Here is an 18,321-nt window from a genome sequence, read left to right as displayed (position 1 = left end):
AATTGTCATCGTGTAATAACGTATTGTGAGATTTGTTGCATTTTCTACATTTACTAGAGTGACAAGAGTTTTTGAGGTGTCCTGAGCGTAGGCAATTGCTACATAATTTCATTTTTCTGATCTGTGAGAATTTTTCCTCTGTGGGCAAATTGAGAAATGCATAACAATTGTAAATATAATGATTATTTTTGCAATATGGGCATAAAATGGTATTCGTTATAGCAAATGAATGTTCCCTATCCTTAAAAGGCTTTGAAAATTGGGGTAATTGTTTGTTTGGGATTGATTTTGCGTTGTGAATATTTGTTTGTGAATGATTATACAAAGTTTCGAGGGTAAAACATATTTTTGTTAAAAATTCTATGAATTCCTGCAATGTGGGAAGAGAATTTGTTGGTAACGAGTTTTCCCATTCTTTCTTCATTGCTTGATCGATTTTGGTTGAAATAAAATAAATGATTAATTGATCCCATTCCTTCGTGTTAACATTTAGTTTTTCTAATGAGCTCATGTGTTGGAAAACACTGTCTAGTAACTTGCGTAATAAAATATAAGAATCCTTTGTGACTGTGGGCAATTCGAATAATGATTTTATGTGACTGTTGACAATAACACGTTTGTTTTCGTATCGTTTCTTGAGCATATCCCAAGCTACGTCATAGTTATCTGAAGTAATTTCTAATGATTGTACTAGACGATGTGCATCACCCTTTAAACAACTTTTTAAATAGAACATTTTCTGTATTTTATTTAAATTTTTGTTTTCGTGAATCAATGATGAAAATGTATTTTCAAAGTTTACAAATGTATCATACGAACCATGGAATTCTGGCAAACTCAAGCGAGGCAATTCTAGATTTGTGACTGAATCCACTTGACAGTTTTCGTGTACACCTGTTTGAAGAAATTGATTACTACCCTCTGGTGAGGAAGTCGTGCCTATTTTAACATTACTTATTAAATCGTTCGCAAGCGACATGTTTTCGAAAAACGAATTTTCAATCTGATCGCGCTCAGCTGATTCGTTTTGATCAAGCAATTCTAACTGATTTTGAATGATATTATATTCCTGAAAATCGGATTGAATTTTATTCAATCGTAACTGTAACTGCGTGATATCTTTCCTGTTCTCTGGTTTATTGAGAAAGGTAACAAATCGTGTTAATGATGCCTTTATAATTAAATAGCCCGTGAATGTCATAATGATGTTATTTCTTTTCCTGGCTCCATCATGAATATATTCAAATGATATTGTTCTGCGTAAATAATAAATCTATCTAAAAAAAATCAAATGTTACGTATTTGGAATGAATTAAAATGTGCAAAAAGAATATGATAATATGAGAACATAAACATACAATAAATCGAGATATGTCTCGTTTACCGGAAGCCAATTGAAGCAGATCACAACTGGAAACTCACTGTCGATTCTTAGATTGTTGATGTCACCTTCTATCCACAGCATGCAAATTGATTTTCCATGCGTTACTGCTGCAATATTTCTTACGAATTCCAAACTGTATCCACCTGCGAATGATGATAGGTACTGATTGATGATCTTGCTGGTGTCGCACTAGATCCGGCTCGAATATGGCCAAATTTATGTATTGTTTGTTGTGTCTCGAAGGACCACTCCAATTAAGGAGAATAATATCAAATTTGTTGAATTAAATGAACTGTATTGAAATTTTTAATGGTACGTTGTGACATTTCTATTTGTATTCAAAAAACAAACTCTAATAATGAATACTAGATTAAAATTAGTGCAAAATTGCACACATATCAGGTTTCTACTGTTAGTCTCTACTTACATAACAACCTGGTATCTATTGTAAGAACGATATTTTATGATGGTGCTTAATAATAAACAAGTTAAAAAGTAATCGTAAACGATTTACATAAAGCGCATTTCCACTTGTATTCATTTCCCATTTGTAAGATGCAACTTCTGTTAAAATCGTAAAAATCCGCCCACAAATATGAAAGATTGAAGATTGCACATGGGCAATCCATTGTTGACGTGCTACTTCAATTTCAGTTTATGCGAAGAATTTCATTTCAATGCTTTTCTAAATAAGAAAGTTGGCACTGCGCATTCGCAAAATAAAATTTTGAAACTAGCGCTTGATTTTCCTTTTTTCCAAGTGCCTATGTATCACATTTCATTTAAATTCTTCCATAAATAAAAAAGTTGGCACTGCGCATGCGCAAAGCCAAATTTTGAAACTGGCGTTTGATTTTCCTTTATCCCAAGTGCCTATGTATCAAATTTCGTTTAAATTCTTCCATAAATAAAAAGTTGGCACTGCGCATGCGCAAAACCAAATTATGAAATTGGCGTTTGATTTTCCTTTATTCGAAGTGCTTATGTATCAAATTTCGTTTAAATTCTTCCATAAATAAAAAAGTTGCCACTGCGCATGCGCAAAACCAAATTTTGAAATTGGCGTTTGATTTTCCTTTATCCCAAGTGCCTATGTATCAAATTTCATTCAAATACTTTTATAAGTAAAAAAGTTTGCAATTCGGTTTATAAATGGTCGAGATGCGAAAGGGCACTGTGAATTTTGAATCGATTCGATTCAACTTTTGGCATTGCGTATTATATGGCTAAAGCTATGCCCATATTGAATTTCATGCAATTCAGTTCATAACTAACGGAGATGTAAAAGCGATCGAACATTTCTAAACAAAGTTATCGTTCACACGGACAGATAGATGGACAGACAGACAAAGGAACAGACGGAGAGACCAACCGGCAGGCGACAGATAGCAATGCAAAATTATAAACGATCTCTAGGATCGTTAATAAACGGCAAAAGTGTAAAATTATGGAACATGTAAAAAACGGTTTTTTGTTTTTTTACAATAACTTTTTTTGTAAGCGGTACAGAAAAAATTCCTTCCTTGGTACAAGACTAGACACCATAACGAACCAAATAGCGAAAAGTAGAACAATAGCTCTTAAGATAAAGAACTAGTAGCGTCGCAAANCCCTTGACCTTGACGTTAGCACAGGCGCAAACCTCGCTACCGCAGTTCAGAACCACTCAATTCTAGTGACTTTTCTAGGGATTTTCATCTAGTGAGATTTCGTAGCGGCTATATATTACTACTGTGTTTGGATGATGCTAATTATACGAAATGTTGTGCGTATATACAGTGTGGGCCTTTGAAAACACAATGGCTATATATAAGTTTGAGCGTTATCACAAGGACACGGCCTTCGAGCAGGGAAACCGTCGTTTCTTCAATGGTATAGCCGAATTTTATATATGGTAAATGCTTAATTTACAGGGAATCTTGTTGCTACTTTCCGTTTCATCAATTACAGGGGGGGGGGGGGGTGTCTCCATTTCTAGCAATTTCTTTCCCGTAGAAACCGCTACCAAATCCGATTACTTACTGTTCCCGCTTAAGGAAATTTCTGTGCGCCCATTCGAATTACCTGAAGCGATGGTAACATTGCCGACCTTCTCTTGTTTAGAAGCAAGAGCGAGCGCAAACTTCTGGTGGCGCCCGAAGCACTACCGTTCCGCCGATTATCGCCGACATCATCGTCTACGATTTTGACTTGTAAATTATCGGGGACCTTTGCTTTTTTTACATTTTTTACCTTAAACCTTACCTTTTATTTTTGTAATTACACCGTTTATTTTTTTTGTGCGAAAGGAAAACCGAATTGACAATCCTCTTCGTACATGTTCAGTCATCTTGCAGTAGGTATTTATATTTTTTTGCATTTTCAGTGGCGTGTTTCAAAATTCGTCTTTCACAATTATTTATCATTTCAGTACATTCATACAAATAAAATAAAGCAGGTTCAATGATAATAAAACGGTTTGCATGTTCAAAATTTTACCCTTTTCGATCGGATATGTTATTAGCATATACCTATTTTATATCCAAATATCAACAATAATAAAAGTGTTTCAAGAAATTTGCGACTAGCTCTTAAGACTATCAGTGTAGTAAAATTTATACGCACAATAACCGGCAAACATAAAATTATGGTACCTACATGAAAAAAAATGCGTTTTTATTATAACTTTTTGGCTCAGTTTTGGAGATATATACTTCGAATTTTTGTAGTTTATAGTTACAGCACACAACCAATAGCTGGCTCCTGCGTTATTTAAACAACGAGTAACGACTGGTAAATTTAAAACCAATTATATGTACTATTATGCACCTTCTTTTATATATAACATATCAGGTTTCTACTGTTAGTCTCTACTTACATAACAACCTGGTATCTATTGTAAGAACGATATTTTATGATGGTGCTTAATAATAAAAAAGTAAAATGTCAATGCAACCCCTATTTGAATGTGGCAAGTTGACTGGTGAAGTATGCGTGATTCTGCACAAATAGGAGTCTTAAGGGATCGTGTAAGAGAGTTATGTTGCGTACGCGCTCTGGTCATGATTGTAAAGGGTGTAGGTAGAGCATCGGAAGTATTAGTGAGCAGGGCCCCCGTTAGCCTCGACGGGTCCCGGGAATATTTTTTGACCCGGCTCCTATAATTGAAATTTTTGTTGTCCATCTTAAACTAGACATTTTCAATCTTGACAACTTAGATTAGAAAGGAGAACATTTGAATCATTTTTTCATACAGACACAGTAATTTTCATAATTTATTATGAATTGTAAGAATTTAAATAACCAAATTACAATTTAACTGCGGATTTTCTTATTAGCAAAAGTGAATATCACTCGCTCAAAATTAATTTCTCTAGCAAGTTGAGCTTCAAGAGCTAATGTACCGAGATTGATCTAACGATCTTGCTTGACCCATAGTCTATCTCAAACGGTTTTTTACCTAGCGAGCCTTCTGCCACTGTGCCGTAATTAGGAAATTTTGCTCAATGGTATGGTTTTTTAAATCTTCTGCTGTGCATTTTTTTATATTCTACTCTCTCATATAGAGATATGCATATGCAGATTTCTGTTCTGATTTTTAATTGTATTTTTTAACAAAAATTTTCAAATTTCCCAAAAACTGTACATAGGATCACAGTGGCATTTATACCCTAAAAAGAGGACAAGTAGGCCTTTTCAAAACAATCTTGACATTTTCTCGCACTTGCGTTCTAATGGCATAAAGAGCAATATTTTTTTATATTATACTGTATGACATAAGGATGATAGCACGGTGATATTTCCCAAAAACTGTACATAGGATCAAAGTGACATTTATACCCTAAAAAGAGGACAAATAGGCCTTTCCAAAACAATTTTGAAATTTTCTTGCCCTTTCGTTGTAAGGGCACATGGGTAATATTTGCATATTCTGTATAACATACCTACGTATCATAGATCCCAGTGATATTTCTCAAAAACTGTACATAGGATCAGAGTGGCATTTATACCCTAAAAAGAGGACAAATAGGTCTTTCCAAAACAGTTTTGAAATTTTCTTGCACCTCTGTTCTAAAAGCACAATGGCAATATTTGTATGTGCCGTATGACATACGTATGATACATCACAGTGATACTTCTCAAAAATGGTAGGTACATAGGATCACAGTACTGTACAGTTTTTGAGAAATATCACCTTGATCTACGTATGTCATACAGCATATGAAAATATTACCCTTGTGCCTTTTGAACGGAGTTCCTTACTTATTCTTTAAACATCTTGATAATTTTTTTACTTTATTTTATCATATGCACCGTCAACATCACAGATGCCCCCAAAGCGACGAACTCCCATGATCGATCGGGTATTTTCGTATTTTTGGCTGCTATCTCTGGCAGCTGTCTTCACTCCGGTGGTATTTTTGCATTATTCCGAAATGTTACAGGTTTTCTTTAATACTTAAGGTAGGTATGTTCTGTTTTAGGTTCTAATAATTTCGGAATTTTGCAATGCATCTGAAATAGTTCCTGATATATTAAGAGTTGGGAATATGGCACTCAGCTGGATGCTAATTAAATGGTACTAAATAATTTTATTTCATGACACTTAGAAAGAAAAAGTAACTAATAATCTTTCATTTATTATTAATTGGTGGATATGAGTAATAATTTTCTGTTTATGATAAGAATTGAGAATTTCAGGAATGCTTCAGCGTTAATTTTAATCATTTCATTTTCCTTTGTAGTTAAACATTTATTAATAACTTTCAATTAAAAAATCGTGAACCTTTTGAATATTCTAAATCGTTAAGAAGGTCTTAGTTATTTATAAATTAAGTTCATCAAACTTGATATTTCAATTCGAGTGCTTTAGGAATATTTACCGCCACATGTACTCCTCTCATTATGTTTGTATGAATCACCGCCCTAAAATTATCGCATTCGCCAAATAAGACACAGAAACTTAATCCACCTTTTTGGGCTTCACAAAGCAAGCTTAATCAGGATATTACGGGTTATGGCAAATATCACCGCTGGATAAAATGCAACCCCTCGTTCCTTTCTGTCGTACCGATCGCAACGAGGTGATTGTAATTTATTAACTTGTGTAAGTGGTTTTGTTGCTTTAAGGAGAAACTCCATCAAGTCGACAATTTTCTTACGTGCACAATTTACCAAACGGACTAATTAATTCGACCAGTATATAATGCCGCAAATGAACAAGATTCCGTATTCGCGTTATTATTTGCACGCTCGCAAGCTCAAGGCTCTCTCTAGTTTCAAACAAGCTGATGCCTGCTCAGAGAAGATCGCTTTGTATTCGGCTTTCACAGAGATTGTTATTATGTGCGATTTCTGTTTAAATTGCACTTGGCTAGTATAATATTAGCATTTAGTATAATTAGACTTTGTGTTTGTCATAGAATTCGGCGTCGTAATTTGGTAGGACGCGAGAGTAACTTCAAATTCAGACCGTTGGAGACACTGGATTGATATGCCAAATACAAAGGGTCTTTTAATTAATTGCTCAAATATAGAAAAATCGGAAGTTGCCGGCATAGGCAAATAATCCATACTTTTGCATTTTGTAGAACATTAGGCATAAAGAACAGGATTTTAATCTAAAACGCTCTGAAATGAATATGGGAAGGTGTTGCGGAAGAATTTCCTTTTGAAACGCGTTTTTAAAGCGTTTAGGTTATTACGTTTACTGTCGGCGAATGAAACATTCGCTTAACTAGTTCTAATTGGTTATAAACCGAGAAATTAAGTTCGGTTCTCTGAGTCTGAGCGTAATAAATATTGCTGCAGTGTAGTTGTCGTTTATTGCTTTTTTGCTTGAATAATTCAATGAACTAGCGCTTCCAATAAGGGGGAATGTAACAAAGTTTCCCTTTTTGCCCTTTTTGGCAATTTTTGTGAACACGTAAACCCACTGGAGTTTATTAGTGTATTTAAAATCAAAGCATCAGGGATCGGAAACCAGAAGGTTGCAAATAAAAGTGGTGAAGTTGTTTCTTCGGGTACTTCAGATTCTTTGTTTCTTTAAATTCTTCACACCCTTAAAATTTTTTAAGCGTTTTAAAATTCTCCAAAATTTCTTTTGATCCTTCCCATTTTTCAGTTTTAGGTTGGTTAGAGTCTTTATTTTTCCACTTCTGCCATACTTTTCATTTTTTAGTTAATTCAGATTCCTCATCTTTCACATTCTAAAGCATCCTTGACGTCAAATTCTTTCGATGCGTCAAATTCAGATCCTTAATGATTCTGCAGATTGTTCCGTTTCGCGCATTCAGCTGATTTTTTTAGGATCTTACGATCTATAAGGTTCGAATCCTTTGACTTGTCAGAATTCTCCACATTTTTATGATTTTTCGGATTCTTTTGTTTATTCGAGATCTAAGCTGAAAGATCCAAAAAAATTGAAGAATTTCAATTTGTTCCAATTGTTCGGTTGCTTCTAATTCATCCAATTTTTAGTGTGTAGCGTGATTTACAGGGGGGGGGGGGGGCACCAATGCTGTCGGTTTCATTTTCATATGCGGCTACTTTTGCAAGTGCTCTTTGATAAATGTAAACATATGGATTCTTCACATTCTTAATTTTGAAATTGAATGCATCAAACCCTTCGAATACTTTGAGATTGAGTCCTTTAGATTTTTCATAGTATTCGCGTTTTTGGATCGCTCAATATCTTAGGTAATGTACGCTCACCGACTAAAGTAATAATAATCGGAAGCTAAAAGGGCAAAGTTTAAGTGTAAATTCTCCTGCGGGGATTTACGTATTGAGGAATTTTTCAAAATTTTTGCAAAAGAATAATTTATACTGTGTGACGTACCCAGGCCAGCCCCGAGAGACTGTGCACCTCAAGATTTATATTTAAAACTTTCCCTCCCAAACTAACTGAACCCCATGGCCCATGATCGTCACCGAGAACAAATATGACAATAGGCTGAGAAAAAAAGATCTAACCAAGAAAAAAACCAGCCAACAAATTAATATTTAACTTTATTACAAAATTAGTTGTCTGTAATGACATGAATGTATATTATGATGGTTCTCAAGTAAATTAATATAATGTTGAATCATAGACTCCACTGGAATTCGTAAAGAACTAATATTTGACACACATAACATAACAAAAACAATCATTAAAACATTAGCCTTGTATGAAAACGCTAGGAGTTGACTTTTCAGAGGAGCATTTCACTGAGGAAGAATTGATACAAAAAAACAAAGAACACCATGGGAACACGCCGTACGCTTTTAGCACATCCCTGCGCAAGTGAGGCCGGGACTCTCCAGCACCCTCACGTACGACTAAGCGGGACCCCAACTCTTTCATATTCACATCTCTAAGGACAGTCCAATCCACTAGTTATAAAGTGCCGGGTTATAAAAACCGAACTCCAGGCTCTCTATCGATGAGTACTGACAGTAACATATAATGATATATCTCTGCGTATGTCAGTTGTGGACTTTTGTCATCTCTTCTGTTACGTCAAATCGAGATTAAATATCGGTCTCAAATATAGCACAATACATATTCGAAACAAGTCACCCTGCCAAATATTAATAATCATAATTACCCGGTTCAAATAAATAAAAGGAGCATAACGTTAAGTATCACATTACAACAAAACAAAGTAAACACAAGTAAAACATTAGTACTTATATAGTAATTAATCCTCAATGCCAAGTGCAATATGTAACAATCTGGACCTAGCGTACTTCATTCGCCCCTAGATGACACACCCTCTAAATAAACAGTAACATATTCTTGCAAAAGAAACGAAATATGCTGCAAGAAATTCAATTATAAATTAACAATGTAGTGATGATGTTTCCAAATACAGCACCATCCACTAATCGCTATAATATTTATTACATCGTTTAATTCTGCACACTCGTATTTAATATAATCCCTAAGAGAACATACTGTATCTAAATATAAATGAAAGCACGTAAATCTGACAGGAAGTCATACTGGGGGTTGGCAGGTAAAACCAGTGCTAGGAACAAAAGGATACTGTAAATTGGAAAACACCATATTTACGCAGAAAACATAATGGAATCTTTAGCTCTATGCATTTAATTCAAAGTATGATCAACATAATTATAAAAGGACAATTTTAATTTAGAATGCGTTATAAATGACAATACCCATGGCGTACTAGAATGCCTTTAATTTGGCAAATAATCTAACACGATCATATAATGACTAGATAAAAGGAACACGTCACCTAGTAATTGTCGAAGCTGCACTCACTATTCGAAACGTACAAATTACCTCTGCCCTTAACAAACGCACAAATACATCTCCCCTAAAATTCCCTTTTTGGTCAAAATCGAAGTCGAGACATTTAATATCGACGCGCTCCGAGTCCTCGGATCGATATGGATCATTCACGGAATTTCCCTCGTATAGCGTTATGTTTGGCACTTTTAGTGTAAATTACGGCCCATTTGAATGTAGGGCAGTGAAGAAAAAAACACGAAACAAAGCGCAATCTTGAATTCTTTCGTGGTGACCAGGGGCGTTTCGGGAATATTTAAATCGAATTTTAGCGGACACGTTCGGTTCCATTACAACTGGGACGATCAAGTGAGTTAACCGTGTAGACAAGCGGTGGCATTAGGAGAGGAGAGCTGTAAAAGACGAGGACACCGTTGGAGTTGGAGGTATTGACTGCTAGTGCAATCTGTCAAGGTTATGGTGGCAAGGAAACAGCTCCGTTGTTGGAATTGCGGAGAAATTGGGCATTCCCAGAATCGATGCCGAAAGGCTCGTGAGAGACCTGCCTAATAATGTCAAGAACAAAAGCAGGAAACCTAAAAAGGTCGATGAAAAGGGGCGAACACCGACCTGCTATGTCAAGACCCCAGAAGCCACTCTCTCTGCACTTACCACTAATAGTTCGATTATTGTGTAGACGGTTTAGTGGATGAAAAAACCAGTGACTACGTTTTTGATTGCACAGAAGAGTGTCCCGATGCTTTTGAAGAGTTGAAAAGGCGTCGATCCTGTGTTATCCCTTGGCCTAATAAAATAAATCTTGAAACAGCTGCTTGGCGGAATTATTGGTGGTCGCTTTCGAACAAGAATGTACAAATTGCTCAGCCAGTAAGGGTTCACTTAGCCGAAGTGCAGGATAACGGATCTGTGGACAAACATGATCATCTGGTGATGTGGAATACCCTACAGGATTGGAGGAAAAAGTTGCAGTATCTATGTTAGGCTGTGGATTTCATGGGCTCGATTAGCGGAAAGTCCGTGATATTCTGAAGGTAGTCTTACGTTAGACCGGTGTGGAAATCCGGGTGTGCAACTACAATCCAAGGGGTTCGATTTATCCAAAATCAGTGGACTGTTTCTTCCCCAAGAATGGATATTGTTGTATATCTGCAACGTGTCATTTTCTTCATGATCATCAGCCCTGTATGTTGGAGTTTCGGGATTAAACGGGTTGTACGAAGGGGGCAGTGTAACGATACTCCACATTTCAGAAGTCTTTCAAAAATTAATGAGTCAATTTGGTGTGATTTTCAATGATACCATTGAATTTCTCTTAATATCTGCAGTGATTTTGTGGCAAAGTGAAAAAAAACTTTTTTTGCAGCAAAACGGGTACGGATGCATTAGGAATAAAGGATGTAAGACTGTCAAAAACGGGCTTTCAAATATCTGGTTTGAGCTAGGAAGCTGTTCTGTCAAAAAATTAATTTTTTGAACGCATTTAAAACAAAACTGTACTGATTGGAACAAAAAAATACAGTAAAATATGAATAGTATATTTACAGTAATTTATAGGTAGTATAGTAATATCCCTGAGTAGTACACCTTGAGTACGGATTTGTCTGCTTATTTCTTCGAAAGTTCAAATTCGCAGGAATGAAAACTACCGTTTTAAATTTCACCCGTACACTTCGAAATTAGAGTAGTTCATTCGCGCATGGAAACTACCCGAAGAAATCTTTGTTTGCCCAAGCTTCAACGCAAAGATCTATGACACTAAATATTTAGGAAAATCCCTTCATAATCTAAAAATTACTTCTGGTATGATTAAATAAACTTCTGGCTGTGCGGCGCAAGCGCTCTGACGAAATATGCTCCCCGGCTAACTGAATTTTTAACTTGCTATTCAACGGGACACCTGTTTCGGTTTCGAATTTAATTTTTCGGCTGCTTGAACTTAGTTTCCTTTCACCAACGAGTTAACCAATCCGCGCAAGACTCACGGGTGATTGATTTAAACTTTCTCTGATTACCGACGCGCGCGCTTTCTTTACTTACAGCGTGCTCTCTCGCGGCTTCGTGCGTAATTAGTCACGGACCTTCTTCGAACGACTCCATTCCTACCACTTTATTTTTTTTATTTTATAGCATGTGTCAATAGCATATTGTCAAATTGACATTTTAATAGGTTTGAATGAGTCGTGTTTTAAGTTTTAACCGTAAGTAAAACAGATGACTGTGCATTTTAATGACATATGTCATTCTTATTTCACATCCACGATATAAAATGACGTTCAGAACATAATCAATTCTGTTTCTATGGAATCGATCGCGACGGCAGAACCTAAGCTTGCTATTTTTGACGTCTGTAAATTAAACACTATGGTTTGCTTAATCCAATTCAAAAAATTCGGCGCACCCCATGAAAATTCGATTTCAGACGTAACTTTGTGGAAATCACCCATTAAACGGTTTCGAACTCAAGAATTAGCGTACATAAAATCGAAAAAATTTAAGAAATCCTAATTAAATTAAACACGCGGGTTCCCGATACACAATGTATGATTAATTTCGTTTCAACCCAGTCTTGTGAAACTTCCATTTTCTATAGCATCGATTATTTACATTTTAATATCTGCTGGTTTTTTTATAAATTGCGGTGAATTGCGCAAAAGCTCCCTATTGTGCAGTATAAACCCCCTTTTTGGTAGTTGATACTCCACAGGAAAGTAATTTATTTCGCATGCAGATGCGTGGAAGTATTTTCCTAAATTAATATCGGGTGGAATTTCAGCAATTTTTCCGGTGAACAGATACTATAAGTAAAAATATATATTCATAACATAAATTGTTATTAACCGTTAATGGCGTTATATTATCTCATAAAGAACTTTGAGTAAAATAATAATGGTTAGATTCGAGTTGGTGTAAAGCTCCAAAGGCGAGGAATTTCATTATATGACTATAAATTGCATTTGAACGCTCAAGCCGACGGCAAGGCCTCTCAAAGTTTTATTAGTAATCGTGTTGTTATCCGCGTTCATAAATTTGTTAAAACAATAGTTATTAGAACAACGACTGTGTAACTTCTGAATACAAACCACCCTCGAGTTCGCCACTTTATCGAATCCTAAAAACAACACCAGACGCAGAAGACTGGGTTCAAAGAGAATCTTTTTTAAAACACGTTTTTATTGGTACTATTGCGGCTATCGATTTCAACCACGTAGGGTCATCTTCAGGCCGAGCGTCAATACTATAAAATGATGAGGCATGTACTATTATTAAGCGTCAATACTATAAAATGATGAGGCATGTACTATTATTATTATTATTATTAGTAAACATCTTTCCTGACAACTAACACATACTACTCCGCTAATAATAGTACATGCCTCATCATTTTATAGTATTGACGCTCGGCCTGAAGATGACCCTACGTGGTTGAAATCGATAGCCGCAATAGTACCAATAAAAACGTGTTTTAAAAAAGATTCTCTTTGAACCCAGTCTACATCGTACAACACGTTTAAAAATGGAACAATACATCAACCGAACACCAGACGCATACGTGAACACTAAGTGCAGTTTTCGCTTTGGAACTTTAGCACTTATACACAAAACAATCCGTTTTAACTAGTTTCGAACTAACTTCTGTCTGCAATAGCAATTGTATTAAAACCGTAATTAATGCGCAAGCATTTTTTACACAACTCGAAATGAAATTAAATTTGGAAATTGTATTCTCCAATATGGTATACCAATCCATTTTAGCTATGCTAGTACGAAATTGCGTTTATAATCTAATAAACGGAAGTGAACTAGGGAATGGGTTCAATGTATTTAATATTTAAGATAATAGCCCCCTATCTGAAAATCACTTTCAATAACCTCAATCCTGTTAACGTAATAATTATGGCTGTATTTACTGCTCCCTTGTCGCATCGTAAGTAGTAGCGTCTTTAAAACAAATTTTGTGAAAATATGGAAGTGAAGAATCATTGATCGGGCGGGGGGAATAATAATTACATGCAACGGGTTATTCCCCTTCACATTTTGCTTTAAATAAATTAACCATCTGTAAAATTGAAAACGTTATCCAGAATTTTGGCGGGAAATATTATTTTGAATTCTACAGGTAGAAGGTACGATGCATCACATTACAAATAATCGATTTTACGATAAAATTTTCTCGAACGAAACCACTGTGCGCCAGACAAAACGGCGCCTAATAAAACGTTACCACAACAAGAATTAAATAGAGAAGTACATCACACGGTTTCATGCTTGCTAGGCGAATTAGTGTCAGCTGTAGTATCCTATACGATTTCCAATATAATAGTTTGGTAAATGCGGAAATAGTCCCACGAATATAGTATGTGCAATGAAAATTTTATCAACTTAATTGGATTATGTAGAGCTCGGCTAATCTAATAGACGAGGGTGTGAAATGTGCCCCCTACATTACACGTAGCGTATGCTCCTGTGATTAAAGTTTTTTTATTCTCTAACATTCTATAGTACTCCCAGATGGGCATCCGAGTTCTGATGGATCAAAACGAGAACTTTTCCCAGTAAACACGCAGGATAATATTTTGACTATTTTATACGCAAAATCTGACCGCTGCAAAGATGTACCTATGCGAAATTCCGAAATACGTTCAATTGTACCAATGCTTTTCTATTCACTTTTTGTCGAGTTTATCTTATGTTTTGTAAAGCTTCCAAATAAATGGGTTCGTTTTTCTACGACCCGCACGTTAGTAAATGGAGGCATTGCATTGGGTAAAAAATGACCCCCCGCCACATTTTTTACGGAAAAGCACGTTTTGAAGCACCAGGGATCAGAATCAAACAAAATCTGGATTATGTCGGTCTGTCTGTCTGTACGCTCATTTCCAGCTAAACGGCTGAACCACATTGAACCAAATTTGGTACACATATTCTTAGACATAAAAGGAAGAGCTGAAAAACTTTTGGGTAGAATCGCGCATGCGCAAGAGTGGGGTAGAGGTGGTATATGTGCTAGCCACAGTACATTTTTAGTAAATCAGATTTAAAAAATTAAACCCGTTTAATTGAAATACGCCGAGCTTATTACTGGTTGCACACCTGCCAAAATGAGTCGTAAATTTGAACCCTTCCATTTTCAGTACCACAAGTATGTTTATTGTCATTATTTTGTCATATATATATTTTTAAGTTTACTATTAGAATGATGCCAAATCTGGCAAGGGTGGTTGTTTTGAAAAAAAATTCTCTCGGCGATGAGTTTCTTAGAAAGCTTATTATTTTATGGCCTAAATAATCGTAGCGCAGAAATCAAAATATTTCAAATTTTTACTGAATGATCTAATGGGAAATGTTATGCTTTTTTTATAAAGATTTTTTTCAGAATGTGTGTAGGACTGCTTGAAAAGATGACATTTTTTATAATGATTGGTAAGATGTTTTAGGACTTCCGGAAAAAATCGACAGTCCCAAAATCTTCGCAAAATCGCCTTGAATATGAGTCCATCTAGGAAATCGGAGGATACAAAAATGTACTCGGTTTTGAACTAGAAACAGCTTTTTGGTGCTAAAAATTCAAAAAAGGTCTACAAAATAGGACAGCCCCCCCCCCTTCATTTTTTAGATATAGTCCAGTCAATTTGTACTTTCTGATTACAAAAGGTCCGGTAGAAAATTTTATTTTTCCCACTTGTTTAAATGGTAAAGAACCCGCCAACGGCAATACTTAGGTAAAATCACCCATTATTAAAAACTGTAGTGTATAAAAGTACCTTTAATTTGATATTTTATTTGGCCCCCTAACATGTATACCTAGTTTAGGAGATACACTAATTTAAAGTTTCGTGTTTATAGTAGTTTTTGAAAATAAACCATCTTTTACGTTGCTGGACTTGAAAATAAATTTACACAAATAGATTAGATATTATACATATAGAAATAAATATCTAAATTTGTTTATTTAATCTTAAATTTTTGCTGAAGTCTATTTTTTTCAAAAATTAAATAAAAACTTTTTTATAAAGGCCATTTTACAAACTAAATTAGCTCAGGTTTATGACATTAGACATTAACTTTAAGTCTACCAACGCAAACAAGTAAAATTGTCCACAACTCTTATGCAGATAACTTCCACTTCCACTTGCACTTTATGAGTGCCCTCTTATGACACTTCGTTTTCAACATATTCGGTTGGACTTCAGCAATAGATAGGTATGTCTCGTTCAGAGGATTCATTTTGCCTTGGTGTGTAAATTATGCCATCACCAAAAGATATATTTCTTCCAGACGTCCCAATCGCCTTTTGTGAGTACCCTTTACAGACAATCCGTTCTTGAGATATAAGTAATTATAAGCGATCACGATAATGGGTCGAGAAGGAAGACTATGATTGGTAAAAGGTAATTCCTTTCATTGAGTCCATTCATTAGAGTACCATGGAGGATAAAACAAGTCCCTCCTTTTTTTGATAAGAGGTTAGAAAAAAAAGGCGGGAGCTGGTATAAAACAGTTACTACTTTTTTCTCTTTTAATTAGAATACCGTGGAAGATAATACTCCCACCCCGCCGGTCACCCAGTGATGTCGAAACGGAGTCGCGCAGGGAGGTTATATATAGTTTGTAGAAACCAATTCATTTCGATTAGACCTTTCGTTAGAGTACCATGAAGGATAGAACGTGTATTAACCCCCTCACCCTCACCATTTTCAAAATTTTGACATGAGATCACTAGATTCACGTACAACCAAAATTTGAGAAAAGTTAGTGGTCCCACATTTCTTTTTAATTCTTAAAAAATGCGCTATTTTTCAAAATTACTATAAACACGAAACTTTAAATTAGTGTATGTCCTAAACTATACATGTTAGGGGGCCAAATAAAATATCAAATTGAAGGCACTTTTATACACTACAGTTTTTAATAATGGATGATTGCCGTTGGAGAATTATTTTAAAAAAACCGAAAAGTCAGAAATTTTTGCAGATTTTTGACCACAATTTCTCCTGACGTCAGTCGCATTGGCAAACTTGGATTTTTCTCTCTCTTTACTATTTAAACAAGTTTGAAAAATAAACTCTTCTACCGGACCTTTTGTAACCTTTTAGCATTTTTACGTCTAATTTGACTGGACTAATAGCAACTTGAGCCATATTTTGCAAATACAGTACCTATCCTTCATGTCTAAACAAGGTACCACTCAAATCGATCTTGCATTTTGGAGGCGGTTCTTAACATCTGGCATATGAAGCTCATTTTTGGATTCAGTGTACCAACTTCTAGCGGAAACTGGCGCAGATTCGAGAAAAGGGCTTGTTCAAACGTAACTAACCTCTTTTCGGTTCCAGGCGGTTTCTTATATAGCTCCCCAGTTTACAAAATAAAAGTGAAAAATGACAGCCGAGTGTATCGAGTGTTACTAAGGTTTTATCATTCTCTCTCGGTCGATCACCATATAACTGGTTGGCCATATTAGATGAACTCATTTTCTTTAAAAAAAAACATTAAAAAACACATTTTTTTGCTGTTCAAGAGAAAAATCATTTAATTCGGGTCAAACAGTTTTGTTTACCTTACTTTTTGAATATGATATCGCGTAAGTGGTCGCCTTTGGCCTTGACCTTGTATACCCATGTTCGTTCCCCTTTCCGTTAGAGACCCGTGTACAAACCACACGAGACCCTCAGGTTTGAGGAACGGGCAATGTGAGTTTACTCACTGCTCCCTGTTCAGGAGAGTGACGTTATAACTCTTCGGTCTTAGTAACACAGCCCGGATCACATCCCTTCTTGTGAGGAGATCCGGCCGTGCCCAAGGCTGCCCTGATCCTTCCACTCGTTCCAATAGTTTAGCCTATGGAAACTTTCCGAGCCTCTGCCTTCACAGCTAAGTGTAAAGGCTCTAGTCCCAGAAGTGCCTTCATGGCCAAAATCGGCTTCAGATACTCCCAAACAAGCGAATATCTGAACTTTTTCTAGCTGCTTCCTATAGGTTTCCCTGCGCATGACAGGCCACTATGCAAGTGCATCGCTGGCGAAAGCACGATGACACCCAAATATTTCACTGACCTAGTCAGACTCGGTGAACCCATCAAGGTCCGCTCTCCTATTCGTATATGGAACAATCTCGGTATTTTCCGGGTTTACAGAGAGACCATTGGCTACTGCATCACCTCTCCACCTGTCCAAGAGTCCTCTGCGAGAGCAGCGTTTGGAAACTGTCCAGTTATGACTATTGCGAGATCGTCCGCGTATTCCTGTGTACACGGCTACACGCTCCGTCTTCGTTCAGAGTACGAAGGAGCCCGTCTAATACCAGGTACCACAGCAGAAGACCATTTTATGGAGAAAGGACGCGGGAAACTGCCGCTCCAAGTTTTATTGAATATAGCGCAGAATAACACAGCAAATTGGAAATACGATTTATTGACTAACTCAATCTGACATTATTTTTATATTTCTATTTTTCAAAGCCAACCTATCTCCAACACTCCGCCTCAATTACTAATCGAACATTATCGATAGGAATTGCAAGTTCAAATCATAATCACAATGTTCCAAAATAATTAATTTAAACGAATCAAATTTAGTTCATTTCGCAAAAACTCAAACGTCTTCTTTGGTAAACCTTTTGTCATGATGTCAGCTAATTGTTCATTTGTTGAAATGTACCTGACCTCAAGAATTCCTTGATGTATAAGATTACGAACAAA

This window comes from Photinus pyralis, unplaced genomic scaffold (genome assembly GCF_008802855.1).
Source record: "Photinus pyralis isolate 1611_PpyrPB1 unplaced genomic scaffold, Ppyr1.3 Ppyr1.4_LG1, whole genome shotgun sequence".
Lineage (NCBI taxonomy): Eukaryota > Metazoa > Arthropoda > Insecta > Coleoptera > Lampyridae > Photinus > Photinus pyralis.
The sequence above is the reverse complement of the archived record's forward strand: the minus strand, read 5'-3'. Positions refer to the sequence as shown.